At 40.8% G+C, this 22119-nt stretch overlaps 1 pseudogene; it reads left to right on the forward strand.

Annotated features, from left to right (window-relative positions):
- On the forward strand, positions 1-19462 carry LOC114270385 (putative LRR receptor-like serine/threonine-protein kinase At1g06840; annotated as a pseudogene).
- The last annotated feature ends 2657 nt before the right edge of the window (positions 19463-22119 follow it).

Here is a 22119-nt window from a genome sequence, read left to right on the forward strand (position 1 = left end):
ATGGGTGATGAAAGCGAATTCATTACTTGTTATCGAAGGTACCAGATGACCAGGAAGTAAATAAGTCTAACAAACCTCGTTAGTAATGAATTCATGGTTGTAACCTATTAACAATGCACTATTAGCATTACTGCAATAAGTAGAAGGATAATCCTTCAAAGCAAAAAAATAAAAATGTAAAAAAATGAAACTGAAAATGTTTGATAGTGAGCTATCAAACATATACTTTTTGTTTTGTAGTAGGTTACTGAACAAGTATTTTTTGTTCAGCAGTGGGTTACCAGATATGTATTTTTTTTTCGATAGTGTGATTTCAGACTATTTGATTTTGTTTGGTTTTGGTACACTGAACAAAAGTCGACCAACCCTTTTCAAAAACGAAATGAAAACATAAAAAACAAAGAAAAAAACTCACCATTTCACTTTTTTGGCTAGTCATTCACCACCATTTATTCGTCCATTATTTTCTTTTATGATTAAAACATTATGATTCTCACTTTTTGAAAGTAGATGTATATAGTAGAAAAGAAGAAATGAGAAAGGAAGGAAAGAAGTAGTGGGATTGATGTCACGACCCGCTCCCTATACCCAAGGGTTAAGCATCATGATGGCCAGTAATTGAAGTTACCTAAGGCCAATTCTTGAACAAATAATAAACGCGAGTGGAAATAATATTTCAGTGAGGGTACCAAAATAATCATCAGAGCCTCTATTTTTATAACAAAATTTATTGACCAAAAAAGTCGATATAATATTTACATATGAAGAATAGAATTATAAATACTATAAAAGTGCTATGTGTGTCTATTCCGTAGCCCTACATCTAAGACTTTCCAAAAACTATTTCTAAATTGCATTGTTTCTTGAAAATTGGTAAACAGCTATAAGCACATGGCAGATTAAGAAATATTATACCAAGAGTATAAGAGACACAAAGTAACCATGGATAGTTATTTAAGCGAAAATATTAACATAACTTAATTTGAATAACAAATTATTTAAGTGGCAGAAATTGAAATACATAAATTATGTAAATAAATAACCGTAATCATGGTACCGAACAAAACAGAACAGAGATCACAGGAGTGACAGTCAGAACAAAGATCAATGGATTTATGATAATACAAAGATACGGATTCAAGAGGTGGCTCCTACGGATTCTAGAGGTGGCTCCCACAGTAGTGTAGTATTTAGCTCCGTACAACACTTTGTTCCGCACAGAATGGAGGTCAATAGATCTATGACAAACAGAGGATCACAAAGTGGCCAAACAAAGGCCAATGGTTATTTAAGTCCCCCAAGGCATAAGACTCTCGTAGTGGTAATTACAAAACATAATTGTTTATAAAGTCATTGTCAACTAATTATTAAAAGTTAAATAAACATATTCATGGGTTTCAATTTAAGCAAAACGTAATTGTAATATTAATATAATTTATAAAACATAAATTGCGTAAAATAAATTGTGGTAACTCAAAATATATGTAAAATATGTTATGGTGAATCAAGATATAATATAACTCACCTTAATGTTAATTCTATCTTTTACCTGTCGTTCACTGCGACTCACTAAACACTCCGAACAAAACTCAAAGTTTTATATATAAACCAAGCAATTAGAGGCAGGGAGAGAGAGAGAGAGAGAGAGAGAGAGAGTTGATGAGGATGCTGTTGATGGATAGCTTTATATATAGTAAAGAAGGCGTGCAGAGCAAGACTGTTTGGGGCGCAAGTATTTCGTTGTATAGAAAATATTATATTTTAGTATATTTTAGTATAGGAAAAGTATAGAGAAAAATATAATAAAAATACCATAATACTCAGAAAATAATTTCGAATAATAATATAAAGTTAAAATTATTTTTTTGAAATCATTTATAATTAAATAATATTAATATAAAATTTAAGGGACAACTTAAATTATCGAATTGTTACAATTGAAGTGTTATGGGTGTAAAAAGATAATCAAATCTATTTAATTTTTATCCTCAACCATGCTACATCCTACCATATAGCACCCTTAATCTACCCCTAATGACGTGGAAGATAGAGAGAATAAAGAGATAGAGAAAGGAGGCTAGGCCCATCCCTTCACATGCTCCCAAGCATTTTTCTTTTCGTCTTTAAAGTTAATTTCACATATGGGTACAATTGAAAACAAAAAAGAAAACTCAAATGAAGAGTGTAAAGAGGTAATGTGTTGTGCAAGTAGAATTTCCTATAATTTTATATACATTAACATTTTTATTAAATTGGATAGGTTTCTCTCATGTTGATATCTCTACAAGAGAGAATTTGACGGGCCCCGTGGAGCCTACCACATGTCTTATTTCAATGATCCGAACCGTTCACTTTTTAAGACTCATTGAGTAGAATATTCATGCAAAAAATCAAAATGATTGAATATCGGTAGCTGTATGTTTGATTCAAATTTGTATTACAAAAAATGAATGGTTATTTTTTGAATTATATTTGTCGTCCATTTTTTTAAAATAAATATGATTCAAACATATTGCTACAACATGTGCAATTTTGACTCAAATAATTGTTTGGTTTTAGGTACAGTTTCTTACGAAGTAGTTAAGCTATTATTTAACTGTAATATACTATTCTACTAATGTAACCACATGTGCTATGTTGTTTACGCAGCCTCTTGAATGGAAACAAGTTATCAGGCTTTTTACCCAGTGAGCTTGGGTATCTTTCCAATTTGAAAAGACTCCAAATAGACCATAACCAGATATCAGGACCAATACCTGAATCATTTTCAAATTTGGATAGTGTTAGACATCTGTGAGTGGCTTTTTAAGCTAATTCACTACAAGAAAAAGAAGAATTGGCGACTAAAAATTTAATTTTCGTTGCTGAAAGTAGCAGAATTAGCGACTAAAATGGAATTAGTAGCCAAAAGTGAAGACTTTTGGTGACTAAAACAGTTTAGTAGCCAAATGTGTAGTTATTGGCGACTAAAAATCAGTTTAGTCGCCGATTATATGGGTTTTAACGACTAAAAAAATTTTAGTAGCCAAAAGTGAAGGTTTTTGGCGACTAAAAAAATTTAGTAGCCAAAAGTATAGGTTTTGGCGACTAAAAAATAGTTTGGTCTCCGATTATACGTGTTTTACCGACAAAAATAAATTTTGTAGCCAAAAGTGAAGCTTTTTGGCTACTAAAAAAAATTTAGTAGCTAAAAGTGTACAATTGGCGACTAAAATTCAGTTTAGTCGGCGACTAAAAATAAGTTTAGTCGCCAAAAGTGGTTATTTTTAGGCGGGAATTAATTTTTTTAGCGACTAAAAAATAATTAGTAGCCAAAACTATAGAATTGGCGATTAAAAACCAGATTTAGTCGCCAAAAGTACTCTCATTTTTTTTTAGTAAATAATTTATTTTTTACATAAATTATATTGAATAAAAATAATTATGTTTATATATATAGTTTTATATTAATATGGGTCAATATAGTATATAAATAATATATGTTGCATATATATTCATGTGGTGTTGTAATGGCATAGTGGAGAGAGTGTGTTGCTAAAGGTTTACAATGTTGAAAGGTTGGTGGTTTGAATCTCAGAAAAAGCAAAAAAGTTAGTTTTTTTTTTTCACGGAACAACCTTTGGCGACTAAAATTATTGGTTGCTAAAGACTTATTTTTTGGCGACTAAACGATTTAGTCGGCGATTTATTGACTATTGGCGACTAAAAGATAGTCGCTAAATGTATAATTTTAAAAAGTGCAATTGACTATTGGCGACCAAAACTTTGGTCGCTAAAGACCTATTTTTTGCCGACTAAAACTTTTTTAGTCGCCAATACCTCCGGCGACCATGTTTTCGCGACAAAACTGGCGACTAAAAAATTTAGTCGGGGAAACTAAAAAGTTGACTTTTGACGATTAAAAATGGACTTTTGGCGACTAAAAATTTAGTCGCCAAAGGTACTTTTTCTTGCAGTGATTGTTACTTAAGTTTGACAAGGAGTTTAGTTTTTCCACTGTGTTATATATCCACATGTATGTAACTTTTTCAGTCACTTGAACAATAACTCGCTCAGTGGTCATATTCCTCCCCAGCTTTCCAACTTATCCAATCTCCTTCACATGTGAGTTATGTAACACATTCCCCCCCACCCCCACAAGTATTGTACTATTTTAGTGATAGTTGTTTTAAATAGAAGTTTGTTAACTACTTCTTGTGGGTTTTTCATATTGGCAGAATGTATACAGGCTGCTGGACAATAACAACTTAACTGGACATCTTCCACCAGAGTTCTCCAACATTCCAGAGTTGCGTATACTGTAAGTTCGTTCCCGAAGTATCATTAGGTCCTTCTCTATTCAATATTCTAGCTTTGATGATACCAATAGAACAAAATATTATCAGCCATAATATTACAATTAATTTCTGTTAATGTTTCTGTTTTCCTTTTGCAGTCAACTTGACAACAACAATTTCAACGAGGCTAAGATTCCAGCTTCTTATGGAAACCTATTGACACTAGTGAAATTGTAAGTGCTATTTATAGAATGTCTTCCCTGTAGCTGTTTTGAGATTTTGTTCAGTGAAGAGAAATGCCTTGCTTCTAACCCTGGTATCTTCAATCCATTTCCACAGTCAGCATATCTAAGAAGCTAGTTCTTCACATGATTGAGAAACTGGTTTTGGATTACGCATATGGAAGCTATCGTTTTCATACATTTCCAGTGTATTTTAAGGTGTTTATAAAGTCAATACCAAACTAATAGCATCTTCTTAGGTTCATTAGTGTTTATAAATTGCCAGAGTGCCTAATCCATCTGTAGAAGAATGCATCATCTTATCAAATTGCACATTTGTGATTTGAGAGAAAATATGCAGATGGGAATCATACACAAGTGCAGATTTGTAGATGCTCACTCCATTTAGATTGAGGGGTTTGTGAGAAAATAAAAGAAATAGAGAGAATGAGGTTTCTCATCACTTGTTTGGATGATTAATGAGTCGAGTAATGGTGAGAAAGACAAATCACTACAAACTTAAGTTGTGTTTCTCACCAAAAGGAGTGAAATTTGATGAGAAACCAAAATTACTCTTCAAAAAAAATTTATAGTACCTAAACTATCCCTCTAAATACAAAGCAAATAAAATAAAAACACATGTATCCTCTTTTAATTATTATCCATCCAAAATAGAAGGTGAAAAACCACAACCATTACTTTTCTTTTCTTCTCCCACAATCCAAATGGAGTGAATCAAAATTTAAAAGCCTAACCCATACTTCTCCTTAAAACCCATATATTAAGGAGGAGAACTGGAGTCTTATAACTATTGGTATATATTTCCTTATTGGAGTTTGAGACCCAATTGGTTTGTTAAAAGAATTTTAATTTGGTTTGGTTTAGGTATAATATATTATATATATATATTATATCTAATTTGTGGAGACCTAATTCAATTTGGTAACAATTAGGGTTTGATTACAAAACCCAATACTCAACTACGTATATATATTTGGTATTGGGTTTTCCTAAGAAAATATATCAGTGCTGTATGGCTCATACAAATTGTCTTCGGTGGGTTCTGTTATCAATCACAAGTTTGCTGTGTGATTGGTTTTTGGGTGCATATTGAAGGTGTGGTGTTAGTGTATTGCTTGGGCAAATAAGCAATAATGCTCTTTGTTCGTCTGGTTCAATTTCTGGTTCTGATTTGATTCGTTATTTTTGATCTTCTTCAACTCTGGTTCTGAAGATTTTGGTTCATCTATTTGGTGAGGTCTTTCCTTTTGTTTATTTGTGATTATTTGGAATTCACCTAAGGGTGGTTTTGTGAGACCATTTTTGTCTCGTTTGTAATCGTTTGGAAACTTATTTGGTTGATAGTGGAATCAGATTTCGATCCCATGAACGTACCTTACATTGAGGGAACCATGTAAAAATTCTTGTGTTGTTTTTTATTTAATTTTTTCGCATTAGTTTTTATTCCCATTGATTGATTTACTTGTGGGGAATCATATACTTTCCCTAACAACTGGTATCAGAACTTAAGGTTTATTTGGGTTTATTTATTTGTGTAAATCAATGGAGGGGAATGTGGGTCGTATGTCTAGTTTCAATGGAAGCAATTGGGTAACATGGAAAACTAAAATGGAGGACCTATTATTTTGTAAAGATTTGTATGGACCCATTGAGGGTGATAGTGGTAAACCCGAGGGTATAAAAGATGATGAATGAAATAGGCTTAATCGAAAAGCCATTGGTGTTATCCGTCAATGGATTGATAACAGTGTGTTTCATCATGTCGCTACTGAAACTTCAGCACATGATTTATGGAAAAAATTAGAAAGCCTTTAAGATAGAAAATCAGCCACAAATAAAGTCTTTCTGTTTCGTAAGTTGGTTAATTTAAAATATAAAGATGGCAACCCCATTCCAGAACATTTGAATGAAATAAAAAGTATTGTTAACCAACTTGCCTCTATGAAAATTATTTTTGATGATGAGTTGCAGGCTTTGATGCTACTTAGTTCTTTGCCCGAAAGTTGGGAGACTTTGGTTGTGACGGTTAGTAATTCGGCACTTGATGGAGTTGTCACAATGAGCCAAGTCACTAGTAGCTTGTTGAATGAAGAAACTAGAAGAAAATCAGCGGGTTCCTCTCATTCGGAAGCATTTGTTGTGAGAGGCCGAAGCAAAACAAGGGGGAGGAGTAAGACTCTTCATGGTCGTGATCAAAGCCGTAACAAATCAAAAGATGGTTCTTTTTCAAAGAAAGACATTGAGTGCTATTATTACCATGAGAGAGGACACATGAAGCGAGAATGCCGAAAACTCAAGAACAAGGAGAAAAGGCGTGACAAAAGTATGGATAAGAAGCAAGAAGACACAATAGCAGTTACTATCGATGATCTCATGGTCGTTTGTGAAGATGAGTGTATCAATTTTGTGGGCCAAGAGAGCAATTGGGTGATTGATTCTGATGCTTCTTTTCATGTGACTTCTCGAGTTGATTTCTTCACTACCTACACCAAAGGAGATTATGGTTCTGTTCGAATGGGTAATGAAGGTTTGTCCAAGATTATTGGCATGGGTGATGTTTGCTTGGAAACAAATTTGGGCTGCAAGTTATTGCTTAAAGATATGAGGCATGTTCCCGACATTCGCCTCAATTTGATCTCTACTGGGAAGCTAGATGATGAAGGCTTCAACAACAAATTTGGTGATGGAATATGGAAGCTCACAAAGGGTTCTTTGGCGATGGCTAAGTGCAAGAAGACTCATACACTTTATTCGATGCAAGAAAAAATTTGTAAAGGTGTTATCAATGCACTTGAAGATGATACTTCTACCGAATTGTGGCACAAACGGCTTGGCCATATGAGTGAAAATGGGCTACAAGTTTTGTTCAAGAAAGAGCTTATACTCGGTTTGAAAGGTACACATCCTAAAACTTGTGTTTATTGTTTGGCGGGTAAACAACATAGAGTTTCTTTTCAGAAAAATGTTGCTTCTAAAAAAGAAAATGTTTTGGAGTTGATTCATTCGGATGTTTGTGGTCCTTTAAAAGTTAGAACACATAGTGGTGTACTTTATTTTGTTACTTTCACTGATAATTATTCAAGGAAAGTTTGGGCTTTTCTGCTAAAAACTAAAGATCAAGTTCTAGAAGTATTTAAGCATTTTCAGGCCATGGTTGAAAGAGAAACAGGGTAGAAATTGAAGTGCATCCGATCAGACAATGGTGGTGAATACATTGGGCCATTTGATGAGTATTGTCACAGCCAAGGTATTCGGCACCAAAAGACAATTAAGAAGACTCCTCAACAAAATGGCGTTGCCAAGAGGATGAACCGCACCATTGTGGAAAGAACAAGGTGTTTGCTTTCATAAGCTAAATTGCCAAGATCTTTTTGGGGTGAGGCAATGAAGACAGCGGTTGACGTGATCAATTTATCTCCTTCATATCCTTTGAACGGTAATGTTCCTGAAAGAATTTGGACCGGTAAAGATGTGTCGTATGAGCACTTGAGAGTGTTTGGTTGCCGAGCTTTTGTTCACATTCCAAAGGATGAGAGGTCCAAGCTTGATAGTAAGTCCAGACAATGTATTTTTCTTGGCTATGGACGTGATGAATTCGGGTATAGATTGTGGGATCCAGTCGACAAGAAATTTATTCTAAGTCGTGATGTTGTGTTTCTTGAAGACCAAACAATTGAAGACTTTGGCAAATGTGATCAACCGGAGTCAAAAACTAGTGATCTCATTGACATAGATCCATCTCCTTCATCTTCAGCTGATGATGAAAATAGGGGAGATGTGCAACCACCTATTGAAGATGTAGATGATAATGCTAATCCTAATGAAATTGAGCATGAAATTGAGGAAGAGCATCCAACTCAAGAACCGCTACCACAACTTGAGTTGAGAAAATCTACAAGGGACCGACAACCTTCGAGAAAGTATCCTCCCAATGAGTTTGTGTTGATTTCTGATCAAGGGGAGCTCGAGAGCTACCAAGAAGCAATTGAGCATGCAAAGAAAGATGATTGGAAAAAGGCCATGGAAGAGGAGATGAATTCCTTACTTGAAAATCACACCTATGATTTAGTGAAATTGCCTAAAGGGAGAAAAATTCTGAAAAATAAGTGGGTTTTCAAATTGAAGAATGATAGCAAGAATCTGAGATACAAAGCACGTCTTGTTGTGAAAGGCTTTGGGCAAAAGAAAGGTATTGACTTCGATGAGATTTTCTCGCTGGTTATGAAGATGTCTTCTATTCGGGTTGTACTTGGCATGGCTGCAAGTATGAACCTTGAAGTTGAGCAACTTGATGTGAAGACCGTATTTCTTCATGGTGATCTTGAAGAAGAAATTTACATGGAGCAACCGGAAGGTTTTGTAGAGAAAGGGAAAGAGAAATTTGTTTGCAAATTGAAGAAAAGTTTGTATGGCCTCAAGCAAGCCCCGCGGCAATGGTACAAAAAATTTGACTCTTTCATGATAAATAATGGTTTTTCTAAAACCACTTCGGACCATTGTGTGTTCGTGAAAAATTTCCCGGATGGCAAATTTATTATTCTTTTGCTTTATATTGATAACATGTTAATTGTGGGTCAATATTCTACCATGATTAACAGGTTGAAATTGGAGTTGAGCAAGTCTTTTGCTATGAAAGATTTGGGACTAGCAAAGCAAATACTTGGTATGAAAATTGTCCGTGATCGCAAAGAGAGGCTGATTTGGTTCTCTCAAGAAAGCTACATTGAGAAAGTTCTTGAGAGGTTCAACATGGATAAAGCAAAGCCGGTTGGTTGTCCACTTGCGGGTCACTTCAAGCTTAGTTCGAATCAATGTCCTACAAGTGAGAAAGACAAGAAAGAGATGCTGAAAGTTCCTTATGCTTCAGCAGTTGGTTCTTTAGTGTATGCCATGGTTTGTACAAGGCCGGATATTGCTCACGCCGTTGGTGTGGTGAGTCGTTTTCTCTCTAATCCGAGTAAAGAACATTGGGCAGCGGTAAAATGGATTTTAAGGTATCTTCGAAGGACTTCGAAGGTGTGTTTGTGTTTTGGGGATGGTAAGTCGATGCTTGGTGGGTTCACAGATTTTGACATGGCCGGTGATGTTGATTCTAGGAAATCTACTTCGGGGTATTTGATGACATTTGTAGGGGGAGCTGTGGCATGTCAATCTAAATTACAAAAATGTGTTGCTCTCTCAACTACCGAAGCAGAATTTATTGCCATTACAGAAGCCTTTTGTGACTCGGTTTAGCCGAGCTCTTCATGCTCAGTCTGGCTGAGGTTTTTGTGACTCGGTCTGGCCGAGCTCTTCAACCTCAGTCTGGCTGAGGCTTTTTGTGCTCAGTCTAGCTGAGGCTTTTTGTGACTAGGTCTGGCCGAGCTCTTCATGCTCAGTCTGGCTGAGGCTATTTGTGACTCGGTCGCTCTTCAAGCTCAGTCTGGCTGAGGCTTTTTGTACTCAGTCTGGCTGAGGCTTTTTGTGACTTGGTCTGGCTGAGCTCTTCATGCTCAGTCTGGCTGAGGCTATTTGTGACTTAGTCTGGCCGAGCTCTTCATGCTCAGTCTGGCTGAGGCTTTTTATGCTCAGTCTAGCTGAGGCTATTTGTGACTCGGTCTGGCCGAGTTCTTCATGCTCGGTTTGGCTGAGGCTTTTTGTGCTCAGTCTGGCTGAGGCTGCAATCAAAGCGTTATTGGAATTCCACAGATAGTTGAGATATAAGCTTGCTGTTATACAAAGTGTAGCCCGTGGGGTCACAAATTTATACTATATGAGGAGAAAATGAGAACATAGATTGTCTAAAAGAAAATACAACATTTTGGACGATACAAAAATACAACTTTTATTGAAAATAACGCTTCAAATGTTCAGCGTTCCAAGGGTGGGGGAGGTCTCGACCTTTCATGTCCTGAAGTCGGTAAGTGTCCGGTCGTGGTCTGGCTTTCACAACGTAAGGTCCCTCCCATTTGGCTGCCAGTTTGCCTTCAGTCAGATTTTTGGTGGCAAGAGTTACTTCTCGCAAAACAAGGTCCCCTACGGCGAACTCCCTAGATCGGACTCTGCGGTTGTAGTGTGTTTTCATTTTCTGTTGGTAGGAGGCCAGTCTGACAGCAGCGGTTTCTCTGAGCTCTTCGATTAGGTCAAGGTCAGCCCGGCGGAGCTCCTCGGCTAGTTCTGGGTTCGGATGTAAAACCCTTGGGGTAGGCAGACCAACTTCTACTGGGATGACCGCCTCAGCGCCGTATGTTAAGCGAAATGGGGTCTCCCCAGTGGGAGTCTGAGCGGTAGTATGGTAAGCCCAGAGTACATTCGGTAACTCCTCAGCCCAAAGTCCTTTAGCAGCTTCTAGCTTAGTTTTGATGATCTTCAGAAGAGAACGGTTGGTAACCTCGACTTGGCCATTGGCTTGGGGATGACCTGGGAAGGAAAAACAGGATTGGATCTGGAGGTCTGCACAGAACTTCCTGTACTTGGCGTTGTCGAATTGTTTGCCGTTGTCGGAGACGATGGCTTGAGGGATGCCAAACCTGCATACGATCGACTGCCAGATGAATTTGGTTGTGTTCCGTTCGGTGATGGTGGTAAGGGGTTCTGCCTCTACCCACTTGATGAAGTAATCAATGGCGACAATCGCGAACTTGGTCTGGCCTCGGCCGGTGGGAAGTGGTCCAACTAAGTCGATCCCCCATTTGGCGAATGGATAGGGACTGCAAAGTGTGATTAGCTCAGTAGGAGGAGCATGAGAGATGTTGGTAAAGCGTTGGCATTTATCACATTTGAGTACGAAGTCGGTCGTATCTTGGTTGAGGGTAGGCCAGAAATAACCACTGCGAAGTATTTTGTGGGCTAGGGACCGGCCGCCTAAATGATTACCGCAGATACCCTCATGGATTTCTCGCATCACATAGGCTGCTTGAGCTAGACTGAGGCATCGCAGATACGGGCGTGAAAAACCACATTTGTACAAGACACCACTGACGACGATGTAATTGGACGACCTGGCCTTAACTTTGGCGGCTTGCTGTTGGTCATCTGGAAGTTCCCCCGTTGTCAAAAATAGAAAGATGTCCGATGCCCAAGGGATGGGCTCATTCTGGAGGAACTGTACTTCTTGTTGATCAGGAGAAATGGCAAGGTGGGCAAGGTACTCGAGACGGACACCATGACTGAGGCCGGACTAGTCTGCAGAAGCCAACTGAGACGGCCTTTGAGTTTTCTGCCCGAGGAATGTGCTGGATGTGAAAAGTATTGAAGAGGCGAACAAGGGGAAGGGCAATATCCCTATAAGCCCGCATTGTGTCCTCCTTTGCATCGAATTCCCCCGTAATTTGTCCGATAATGAGCTGGGAGTCGCTGAACACCCAGATGTGGCTGACACTGATGTCCCTGGCTAGGCGGAGCCCTGCTATAAATGCCTCATATTCGGCCTCATTGTTACTGGCATCGAACAAGAAACGAAGAGCACATTTGAAATAACCACCCTCAGGGGCGGTAAGGATGAGGCCAGCCCCGCTGCCTTCTCTGTGAAATGATCTGTCGACGTTGAGAGTCCAGGAATGAGGGTCCTCTGGCTCGGTAGGGGTTAGTGGGGGTGGAGTGGTCGTGGTTGGGGTAGGATTAGTGAACTCCAGGATGAAATCGGCGACAACCTGCCCCTTAATGGCTGTTCGAGGTCGGTAGGAGATGCCAAACTGGCTGAGTTCCACTGACCATTGCATAAGTCTGCCAGAGAGCTCTGGTTGCTGCATTACCTTCTTCAAAGGTTGGTCAGTGAGGACTACTATGGAATGGGCTTAGAAGTAAGGATGGAGTCGTCTGGAAGCAGTGACCAAGGCCAGGGACAATTTTTCTAACAGTGGGTAATTCTGCTCGGCGCCCTTGAGGGCCCGACTGATGTAGTAGACCGGCCGTTGAACAGAGTCGTCTTCTCTGATAAGAGCTGCACTGATTGCGATGCTTGAAACGACTAAGTAGAGGAAGAGGGGTTTGCCAGTGATTGTTTGAGAAAGGAGGGGGGGTTGGCCATGCACTGCTTCAACTGCTGAAAGGCCTCTTCGAACTCGGTCGTCCATTCAAAAGTTTGCCTAAGAACTTTGAAGAAGGGAAGGCACTTATCCGTTGCACGGGAAATGAAGCGGTTGAGGACGCAACTCGGCCAGTGAGTCTCTGAACTTCCTTAACCATTCTAGGTGACTGCATTTCGATCAAGGCCTTGATCTTTTCAGGGTTAGCTTCAATGCCCCGCTGACTGACCATGAAACTCAAGAACTTCCCAGATCCTACGCCGAAGGCGCACTTCTCTAGGTTGAGCTTCATTTGGTACTTCTGTAGGGTGGCGAAGGTCTCTCACAGGTTGGTCAGATGGTCAGCGGTGAGTTTGCTCTTGACTAGCATGTCATCGACATATACTTCCATGTTTCGGTTGATCTGGTGATGGAAAACGGCGTTAACCAACCGTTGGTAGGTGGCCCTAGCATTTTTCAGTCCAAATGGCATCACTTGGTAATGGTAGGTGCCTCGGTCGGTAATGAAGGAAGTCTGTTCCCGATCGGATGGGTGCATCAGAATTTGGTTATACCCAGAGAAGGCATCCATGAAGCTGAGCATTTGGTGACCGGCCGTGGCGTCGACCAGCAGATCTATGTGGGGAAGAGGATAACTGTCTTTGGGGCAAGCTCGGTTGAGGTCTGAGTAGTCGACGCAGAGTCGTCATTTACCATTGTTCTTGCGGACCAGGACCACGTTTCACAACCATCTAGGGTAGTCCACGTTTTTGATGAATTGTGCCTCAAGGAGCTTGTCGACCTCTGCGGCAATGAGCATATTGCGCTCCGGATAGAAAATGCGCTGCTTTTGGCGGTAAGGTCGGAAATGGGGTTCAATGTTGAGGCGATGGGTTATGAATGAGGCGTCAATGCCCGGCATATCTGAGTGGGTCCAGGCGAATACATCGTTGTGCTCAATCAGGAGGGCAGTAAGGTCGGTCTTTGCTTGGGGGGACAGTTGGCGGCCAATTTTGGCAGTTTTTGCCGGGTTGGTGGGGTCGATGGGAACCTCAACGAGCTCCTCCACAGGCTCCCCTCTGACCAGCTCGTCCTCATCCCGGACGTCAAGTCCTTCAATGATCATGGCTTCCTTCAGCTTGACTTTTTTTTAGTGAGGCAACATAGCATTCCCTGGCCACAGTCTGCTCTCCCCTTACAGTCCTGACCCCCAGATTAGTGGGAAACTTAACGGCAAGGTGATAAGTTGATGTGATAGCTTGGAAGGCATTTAGGGCAGTGCGGCCAATGATGATGTTGTAGGCGGATGGGCAGTCAACAACAAGGAAGGTAAGCAACTTTGTAGTCTGCCGTGGGTACTCGTCGATTGTGATGGGAAGATCGAAGGAGCCGATGGAGGTGACCCGGTCACCAGTGAAACCGACCAAAGGGGTTTGAAGAGGAGACAGACTTTCCTCTCCAATTTTGAGCTGGTGAAAGCAGTTGAGAAAGTTGATGTCTAAAGAACTGTCGTTGTTGATGAGAACTCGTCTGACCTTGTAGTTGGAGAGGAGGGCAGAAATGACGAGAGGGTCATCATGAGGGTAGCGGATGCCTGTACAGTCGGCGTCCGTGGAGGTGATAGGCTTGGTCCACTGCTTGGGCTGTTTGGAGGGTCGATCGACCGTGGCAATTGCTTTGTCTGAGCCCTGCCTTATCTTCCTGAGTTCTGCCCTCTGAGCCGAGCGGGATGGTCCCCCGCAAGCAAGGCCACCTGAAATGACTCTGATTTCTCCAATAGGTGGGGGGGTTGCCTGGCGGTCGAGGTTGCTGTGGAGGGCGATCATGGCCTTGGTTAGGTTGGGTTGGCTGCCAGGGGGGTGCGCCGGCAGTTGTTTCTGAGGGGTTCAGTTCTCTGCCTCTGCTGAAGGCGGGTGTCCGTGAACCGACTAAGACGTCCCTGGCGTATGAGGGTCTCGACCTGATCTTTGAGGTTAACGCACTCATTGGTGTTATGGCCATGGTCCTGGTGAAAGCGGCAATATTTGGACTGGTCTTTCCGATTGGAAGGGGTTCGTGAAGGTTGGGGCCATTTAAGGGGTTAGTCCCGTTGGATCTGATTGAGGACTTGTTCCATGGGGGAATTAAGGGGTGTGCACTGCTCGAACCGACCGGGCGAGTTTTTGGTTATTGGATCTGAGTCTTTTCTCTTTTCTCTGGGGGTCGGGTTTTTGGTTATTGGATCTTGCCGGGCAGTTAGGAAATCCTCAACATTCATGTATTTTTGGGCCTTGGAGAGTAGGGCTACCATGGAGGTTGGGGGGTTTTTAGAGAGGGAGAACAGGAAGTCAGACGACCACAGACCGGCCATGAAATCGGTGAGGATGACCTTGTCATCATTTTTTGTTACTTGCAGGGCCTCGGTGTTGAAGCGAGTAACAAAACTGCGTAGCGACTCCCCCTCGGTCTGTCGAATGTTGAGGAGTTGGGTTGCCGGACGTCGCTGGCGCTAGGCTCCAATAAAATGGCTGAGGAAGGAGTCACTGAGATGCTGGAAAGTGGAGACGGAGTCTGTTGGTAACTGGCTAAACCACAGCCGAGCTGACCCCTTCAGTGTCACGGGGAAAGCTCGACACATGATCTCGTCAGGGAATGCGTGGAGGATCATGAGGGTCTGTAGGTCTCTAGATGGTCGACTGGGTCCGTCGTACCGTCGAAAGAGTCAATAGTGGGCATCTTGAACTTGGGGGGTAGAGGTTTTTCGCGGATGAAGGCGACAAATGGTGAGTTTGCTGTGGTAGAGGGTTTATGCTGGATGTTCTACATGACCCCTTGGAGTTGGAGTTTCATGGCTCGGAGTTCCGCGTCCCAGAGAGGGATGTGGTCACCTCCGGAGGGCAACGAGGGCTGGACGCTGCTGGCCTCTCCTTCAAGGATTGGTGCCGGGATCGATGGTTGTGGGCCCTGGAGTGGCAGGTTTATACCTGGGAGAGGTGGTCGCAAGCCTTCTCTGTTGGGCGGATTAGGCTGTAGGATAGTATGGCTCGGGTCTTGTTCGTAGTTAGGAGGAATATCGGGAGGTGGTGGAGGGGGCATAGGAAGGTTTCTTTGGAGTAGGGCATTGATTAGGGCTTGGTTTTGCTCGGCCATGCGGTTAATGCTGTTGGTAAGCTTGATGAAATATTGTGGTGGGTTGTTTGGATTGGGGGGGGTCGGCTTGGTGGTTAGTAGCATTTTGGTGAGAAGCCATGGATCTAGTCGTGACCATACACTTCGATGGGTAGCGAGAAAGGGTTATTGGAACAGGGTCTTCGGCGACAGTGAACACAACTGGCGCGAGGAGCAAAGCTTTCCCACAGACGGCGCCAACTGATGATACAATTACTACACAACGGGTCCCAGGTGGAATGGGTCGGACTAATCCACGCTTCTTCAATCGGTAACTGGCTGTTTAAGCCCACCAGAGAACCTGCACACAAGTTCAATAGGGGAACGGGGAGTCCCCCAACGAACCCTCCGACGAGCAAGTTAGAGAGAGAGAAGTGTAATGTAGAGATATGAATTGGAGATAGAAAACTTAACCTTCTTCTTGTCTTCAACGTCTGCTTATATCCTTTGGTAATCATTTCGCCGTCCCTTCGGATCTGCCACCTTGGTCGAAAGTCTATGCTGTAGCTTACCTTGTTCAGGGTGAGGGGGTGCTGTTTTGACAGAGAGGTGTTGTCATAATAAATGCTGTGATGGACTGCATTTAATGGCGATGCGCAGTGGCAATAACTTTGCAGATCTTTGTCTGCTGATGTGACTTGTCCTTTACCTGCCACATGTCTGAATATCATTGGTTCTTCGTGCCATGTTGGCTTCCAGCTGTTCAGGATCTCATTAGTTGGGTTATGTGTTGAGCTCTAAGTGATGGGCATGCGTTGTTCATAGTGGGCTATGACCTTTGTGGGCCTAACCACGTCATTCATGATTACCAACATGTCTTGTGCAGCAACCTGTCAAATAACCAACTTAATGGATCCATTCCAGAAAGTTTCTCAAATCTCCCTTCTCTGCAGAAACTGTGAGGATCTTCATACTTCTTTTCTTTGGTTTTTCGTTTCCTATTACAAAATCAATGTAATGGTAATCCTTATGTGGGAAATATGTGTGGTTTAAACTTAATCAATATTGATAAAAATTAGTATTTTCTTTTTGGTGGAACCTTTTTCAAATTAAGGATTCTGGTGGACTATATTTTGGAATAGTCTTCTCATGCATACTTGATGACAGATTTGAATGATTGTTTATTATAGGTCACGTGAGAATAATTTTTTGATTGGTCCTGTCCCTGCTAGTATTTGGCAGAACATGTCCTTCGGTGCTAAGGCTAGACTTTTACTGTAAGAGCTTGAAGCATAAAACTAGTGTCGCTCTTTGGAATGAAATAACATTAATTTTATAAATGAACTTCCTATATATTACTCTGGCTCTATGTGAAAGCTGTGTCTAGCTAATTTTCCCTTCCATGTACTTGACAATTGCAGTGATCTTCGGAATAATTCACTTTCAAACATTTTAGGAGTTCTGAATCCTCCAGAAAATGTTACCCTTAGGTATGTTTTTTTTATCTCTTATAAATCCTGTATATTCTATGTAATTCAATGACTAGATTTAACTAAACCTAATATATTCTTCCAATAGTGCTCAACTACAAGTGAAGTGCATTTTATGTTAAACTTTTCACTGCATAAGGAAAATCAAGTTGTCTTATGCTCCCGCTTTCTGATAGTATTTCAGTAAGTGTTTTTTTAACCAAGAAGGCTGATGGTCTTTAATCTAATTGATTTTACATACCATTAGATTTACGTCATTTCACAACAAGTGAAACACACGTTGACATGATCCATTAAGGGTGCATAATTTGATTTCAATGATACTGTTGTTTAATGTGAATTTTTGTGCCCAGTGGAGAGGAATGAAAGAAATGTGGAAAAGGACAGAATTAGAATATAAGAAGTTCATTTGAACACCAGTAAAAGGAGAAGATGCCGAAAGTTAACAGCGATAAAATAAAAGAGTAGAATAAAAATTTCAATTATTTTCCTTTATTTGTTTTGGCAGGCAGCAGGGAGAGAAAAGTAGAAGAAAATATTTCACCCTTTATGACATGCTTATACGTCTGTTGATATAGGGCATCCCAACATTAATTATAAGCTCTCCATCCCCAAGTCCATCCTCATTTGAGAGAAAAACATTGTGGGAAAAATAAAAAAAGTGTTTAAAACGTTTTAACCATTTTCATTTCATTTTCCTTGTTTGCACTTATCAGCAATAATAGGTATAATTTCCATTTTTCTGCCCCCTCCCCCCCCCCCCCCCCCAAAAAAAAAAAAAAATCCATTTCTTTTCATCTTTCACCCAAATGTAGTGGAAGTGTTCTAAGGGATTGATGCATAAATGTAACTGCGACATTTCATTGTACACTTAAAACACTCTAGTATATTCCATGAGCATCAAGAGTCCATGTAAAGAAGCTTACCATTAAGTTTTGATTTCTGATGTTGAAATGGATGTCGACAGTTCCATGTACAGTATTGTTGATTGATTTATGAATTTTTAGGAAATAATATAGAACTAGCAAAGAATGGGAAAAAATGCATATTGAAAGTGGAGTTTCAAACTGTGGAAAGTATTAGTTTTAGATTGTTGTCATGTAATGCGTCTTAATATGTACATATTTGTGATGACTATTTCATTACCACCCATAAAAAACCACTAAACTATAAGAGCAGATAAATTGCTGTTAAAACATGTATGGAGCATGATATCTAAAATTTGTTGCACATTCAGGTTTGCCAAGGAGACCTGGTATGCAGTACACTGGTCATGACTATCTGTTGTAGATCTGATTGTTGTTTGTTTAACCACAATAAACAATCTATTGTGGTTATGAATCTTTAGCATTTTAGTTCAAATGGAGTTGAGCTCCCAATTAGCAGTCTAAAAGGATTGATGCAAGGGAGGAGTGCCCTTTTTATATTGACTCTTTTGTACAGCTCATTGATAATCTATATATGCCTCTAGATATATAGCTTTTAGCTTGATTTTTGTGTACACCTTCTCTTCATTTTATTTGTGGTTCTAATAATAATCAAATAGCAGATGTAAACATTATTATACTTATTGCTAGGTTTCTTGTGCCTTCTCTGTGCTTTCCATTTTAGCAGTTGTACTTCAGGCTACAAGGCAATCCTATCTGCAGCTTTGCAAACATAAGAAATATAGACCAATTCTGTGGACCCGGGGCTGGAGGGGATGACATTCCTGTAAAGTAAACAAATTCAACTATGATTTGTCCTATTCATGCATGTCCCATAGATGATAACTTTGACTATATCCCTGCATCTCCACTGCCATGCTTTTGTGCATCACCTATTAGAATTGAGTATTGGCTGAAGAGTCCTAGTTTCTCTTATTTCCCTCAATATGTTTATCCATTTGAGATGTACTTGACAAGTTCTCTTAACTTGGACCTTTATCAACTATCTATTGAATCGGTTATTTGGGAAAAAGAACCTCGTCTGAGGATGTATTTGAAGCTTTTTCCAACGGTCAATAATGGTCACTCGAGCACTTTCAATATAAGTGAGATTCTCCGAATTAGAGGCATATTCACATCGTGGGAATTTCCTGGTACTGACTTGTTTGGGCCTTATGAGCTTCTCAGTTTCACTCTTGTGGGACCATATTCATATGGTAAGCACTCAAACTGACATCTTTTTCTAAGTTGAATTGAAGTTTTGAGAACCAATGATTCTGAAAATCATATATGTTTATGGCCTTTACAATATTCAGTATGATTTATGATGTGTTTGATTGGGGGTTTTGAGGAGATTTGGAAAAGGAAATGGAAAAGGCAGGTGAAATGTGAATAAAATATACTTACATATCACCTAGTTTCACACACCTTTTCCCTTTCTCTTTCTAAATCCTTCCCTAAATTCCCCAACCAAACGCAGCATTAGTGGAACTTAATCCTTAGATGTAGCTGGTTGTTGGAAGAGGATTCCAGCTGCCACCCCAAATAGTTGTGTTTTATACCTTTCCTAAGTTGTTTGTACATACATAGGCAGATGTTTACATTAATCACTACGGGAAAAAAGTAAAAAGCAATACTAAGCAAACTTTTATTCGTATTTATATTTATTTTCTTGGGAATTGTACCCTCATATGAATTGTTATTGTTGTAGTGAATTTTGAGACTGGTGGGAAAACTATAAGCAAGGGCATTTTGATAGCCATTGTTTTAGTAGCTATTGCTTGTGCTGTCACAACCTCTACAGTAGTCACATTTTTTGCTGCCAGAAGACATTCTAGAAACCAGCATACCATTTCAATTAATAATTTATGTGAGTTTTATATAAATACTGAAAGTTAATTCTCTTTATCAATTTTATCATGTATGAGAATTACAAACGAGAGCCACTTCGTTATAATCTTTGCAGCCTCAAAGATGTCTATAAAAATTGATGGCGTTAAAAGCTTCACCCTTGAAGAAATGGCATTGGCAGCTGACAATTTCAATAGATCAAGTCAAGTTGGCCAAGGAGGTTATGGGGAGGTTTATAGAGGAATTTTATCTGATAACACAGTTGTGGCCATAAAGCGTGCAAAAGAAGGGTCTTTTCAGGGAAAAAAGGAATTCTTGACAGAGATAGAAATGTTGTCAAGGTTACATCATCGAAATCTAGTTTCATTGGTTGGCTACTGTGGGGATATATTTTCTGAGTATCAACATGTGGAAAGGTGATGCCGACGTGTCAGCCGAGGTGCCACGTGTCCTGGTCATGACGCCGAGGTGATCTCGGCAAGGCCGAGGTTATCTCCGAAGATATCGGAATCCGAGATAAATGGATAAAAGATAAGGGACAAGAGTCCTAGAGCAAAGAGGAGACTTAGCCAAGATAAGGATAAAGCTCTTAGGGAGTTTATCTTTATCTCTTGAGAAGTCCAAAGTAAGTACTGAATTGGAGTCCATAGAAGTCAGGCTTCTATTGGGACTAGGATTGAGTAAACTATAAAAAAGAGGCACCCCCGTGGGTCTAAGGTACGCAATTTTATGCTTTGAATTATGAGTTTAGCACTTGATTATCTTTGAGAGATATACTGACTTGATCGTCGGAGTGCCCCCAGGTAGAAGAGCCACCGCCGGAGCCTTTTCTTTCTGTTACAGGTTAGTTGAAGCCATCTATTCTGCCCGTGCTCTCCAGCTAGTTACTAAGCGAGCAGTGTGGTCAGAAAATCACCCACACAATTTGGCGCCGTCTGTGGGAAACTTAGAAAAATAGATGGCCAGTAACGGACAGAAGGAAAACATTGGGGGTGACACTCCTGCTGGGAGTGGCAGACCAATTGACCTTGACATTGAAGGAGACAACCACAATGCAGAAACTCATGACCAGCGCCACGGAGAGAAAGACGTTGGCCAGGAGGGCGACATTTCGAAGAAGACAGACCAAGGCAAGTACTATAACAAAGACAACCTTCAGGTATGGAGGGATAGGTGCCTGCGGAGGGATGCGGAAGTTAGAGAATTGGCAAACAAGTTGGTAGACCTACAGTCGGTCGTCAACTTCATGATGCAAAACAATGTCATGCAGCCACCATACCCGCTGCAGGATACGCCGATGCCAGTAACTAATACCCTGAAGGGAGGAGGAAGAACAATCCCCGAAGCCCCTCAGCACACTAGAAACAGAAGGCACTCTCACCGAACTTCCAGGGAAGTCGGACGAGAGGAGCCGAGACGAGAGGAGTCCCGAAGAACGTATCACACGAAGGACCCACAGCCCAAAGAACATCGGCATGTTCAAGGACAGGCACTCTGCTTTGACACAACACATGGAGAGAGATCAAAACGAGCCCACCACGAGGCCAAAAGTAGTGTGCCGAAAAGATTGAAGTCCAAAGATAGCCGAGCTCCAGGGAGGAGTAAAGAAGACTTAAGAGACTACCTCAAGAGAAAACAACAGAATGCTGAAGCCGAGGTAACTTCCCCGGTTAAGCCAAAGACACCATTCTCGGTGGAACTGGACAAATTTCAAGCACCAAAGAGATTCAGTATGCCGAGATTCCAAATATATGATGGTAAGTCAGATCCCAACTTTCACATTGGACTATACCTGAATTCAATGGCGTTATATAATGGGAACGAGCCGTTGCTCTGCAAAGCATTCCTCTCATTCTTCGGGGAAATTGCATCCGATTGGTTCCATAAACTACCGAAGGGAAGCATAAAGACTTGGGAAGGGCTGGCCGAGATGTTTGTGGCCAGGTTTGTGACAAATAAACTTCAGCCCTTGAGGGTCGACGCACTGATGGCTTTAAAGATTGCCAAGGATGAAGGCCTTAGGGCCTACGTAAAAAGGTACTACGAGGTGTTCAATCGAATACCTGATTGCAACCAAGAGGTGGCGGTCGTGTCCTTCAAGAACGGCCTGAAAGATGACTGCCCACTAAGGAAATCTTTGGCAAAGACATTGCCAAAAAGCATGGAAGAACTCATGGCGAGAATAGAAAAGTACGCCAGAGCTGAGGAGGATACATCGGGAAATAAAGAAACAAAACAGGAGAAAGGAAACGGCTCGCCGA

Source organism: Camellia sinensis, chromosome 3 (genome assembly GCF_055761805.1).
Source record: "Camellia sinensis isolate YWXY chromosome 3, ASM5576180v1, whole genome shotgun sequence".
Lineage (NCBI taxonomy): Eukaryota > Viridiplantae > Streptophyta > Magnoliopsida > Ericales > Theaceae > Camellia > Camellia sinensis.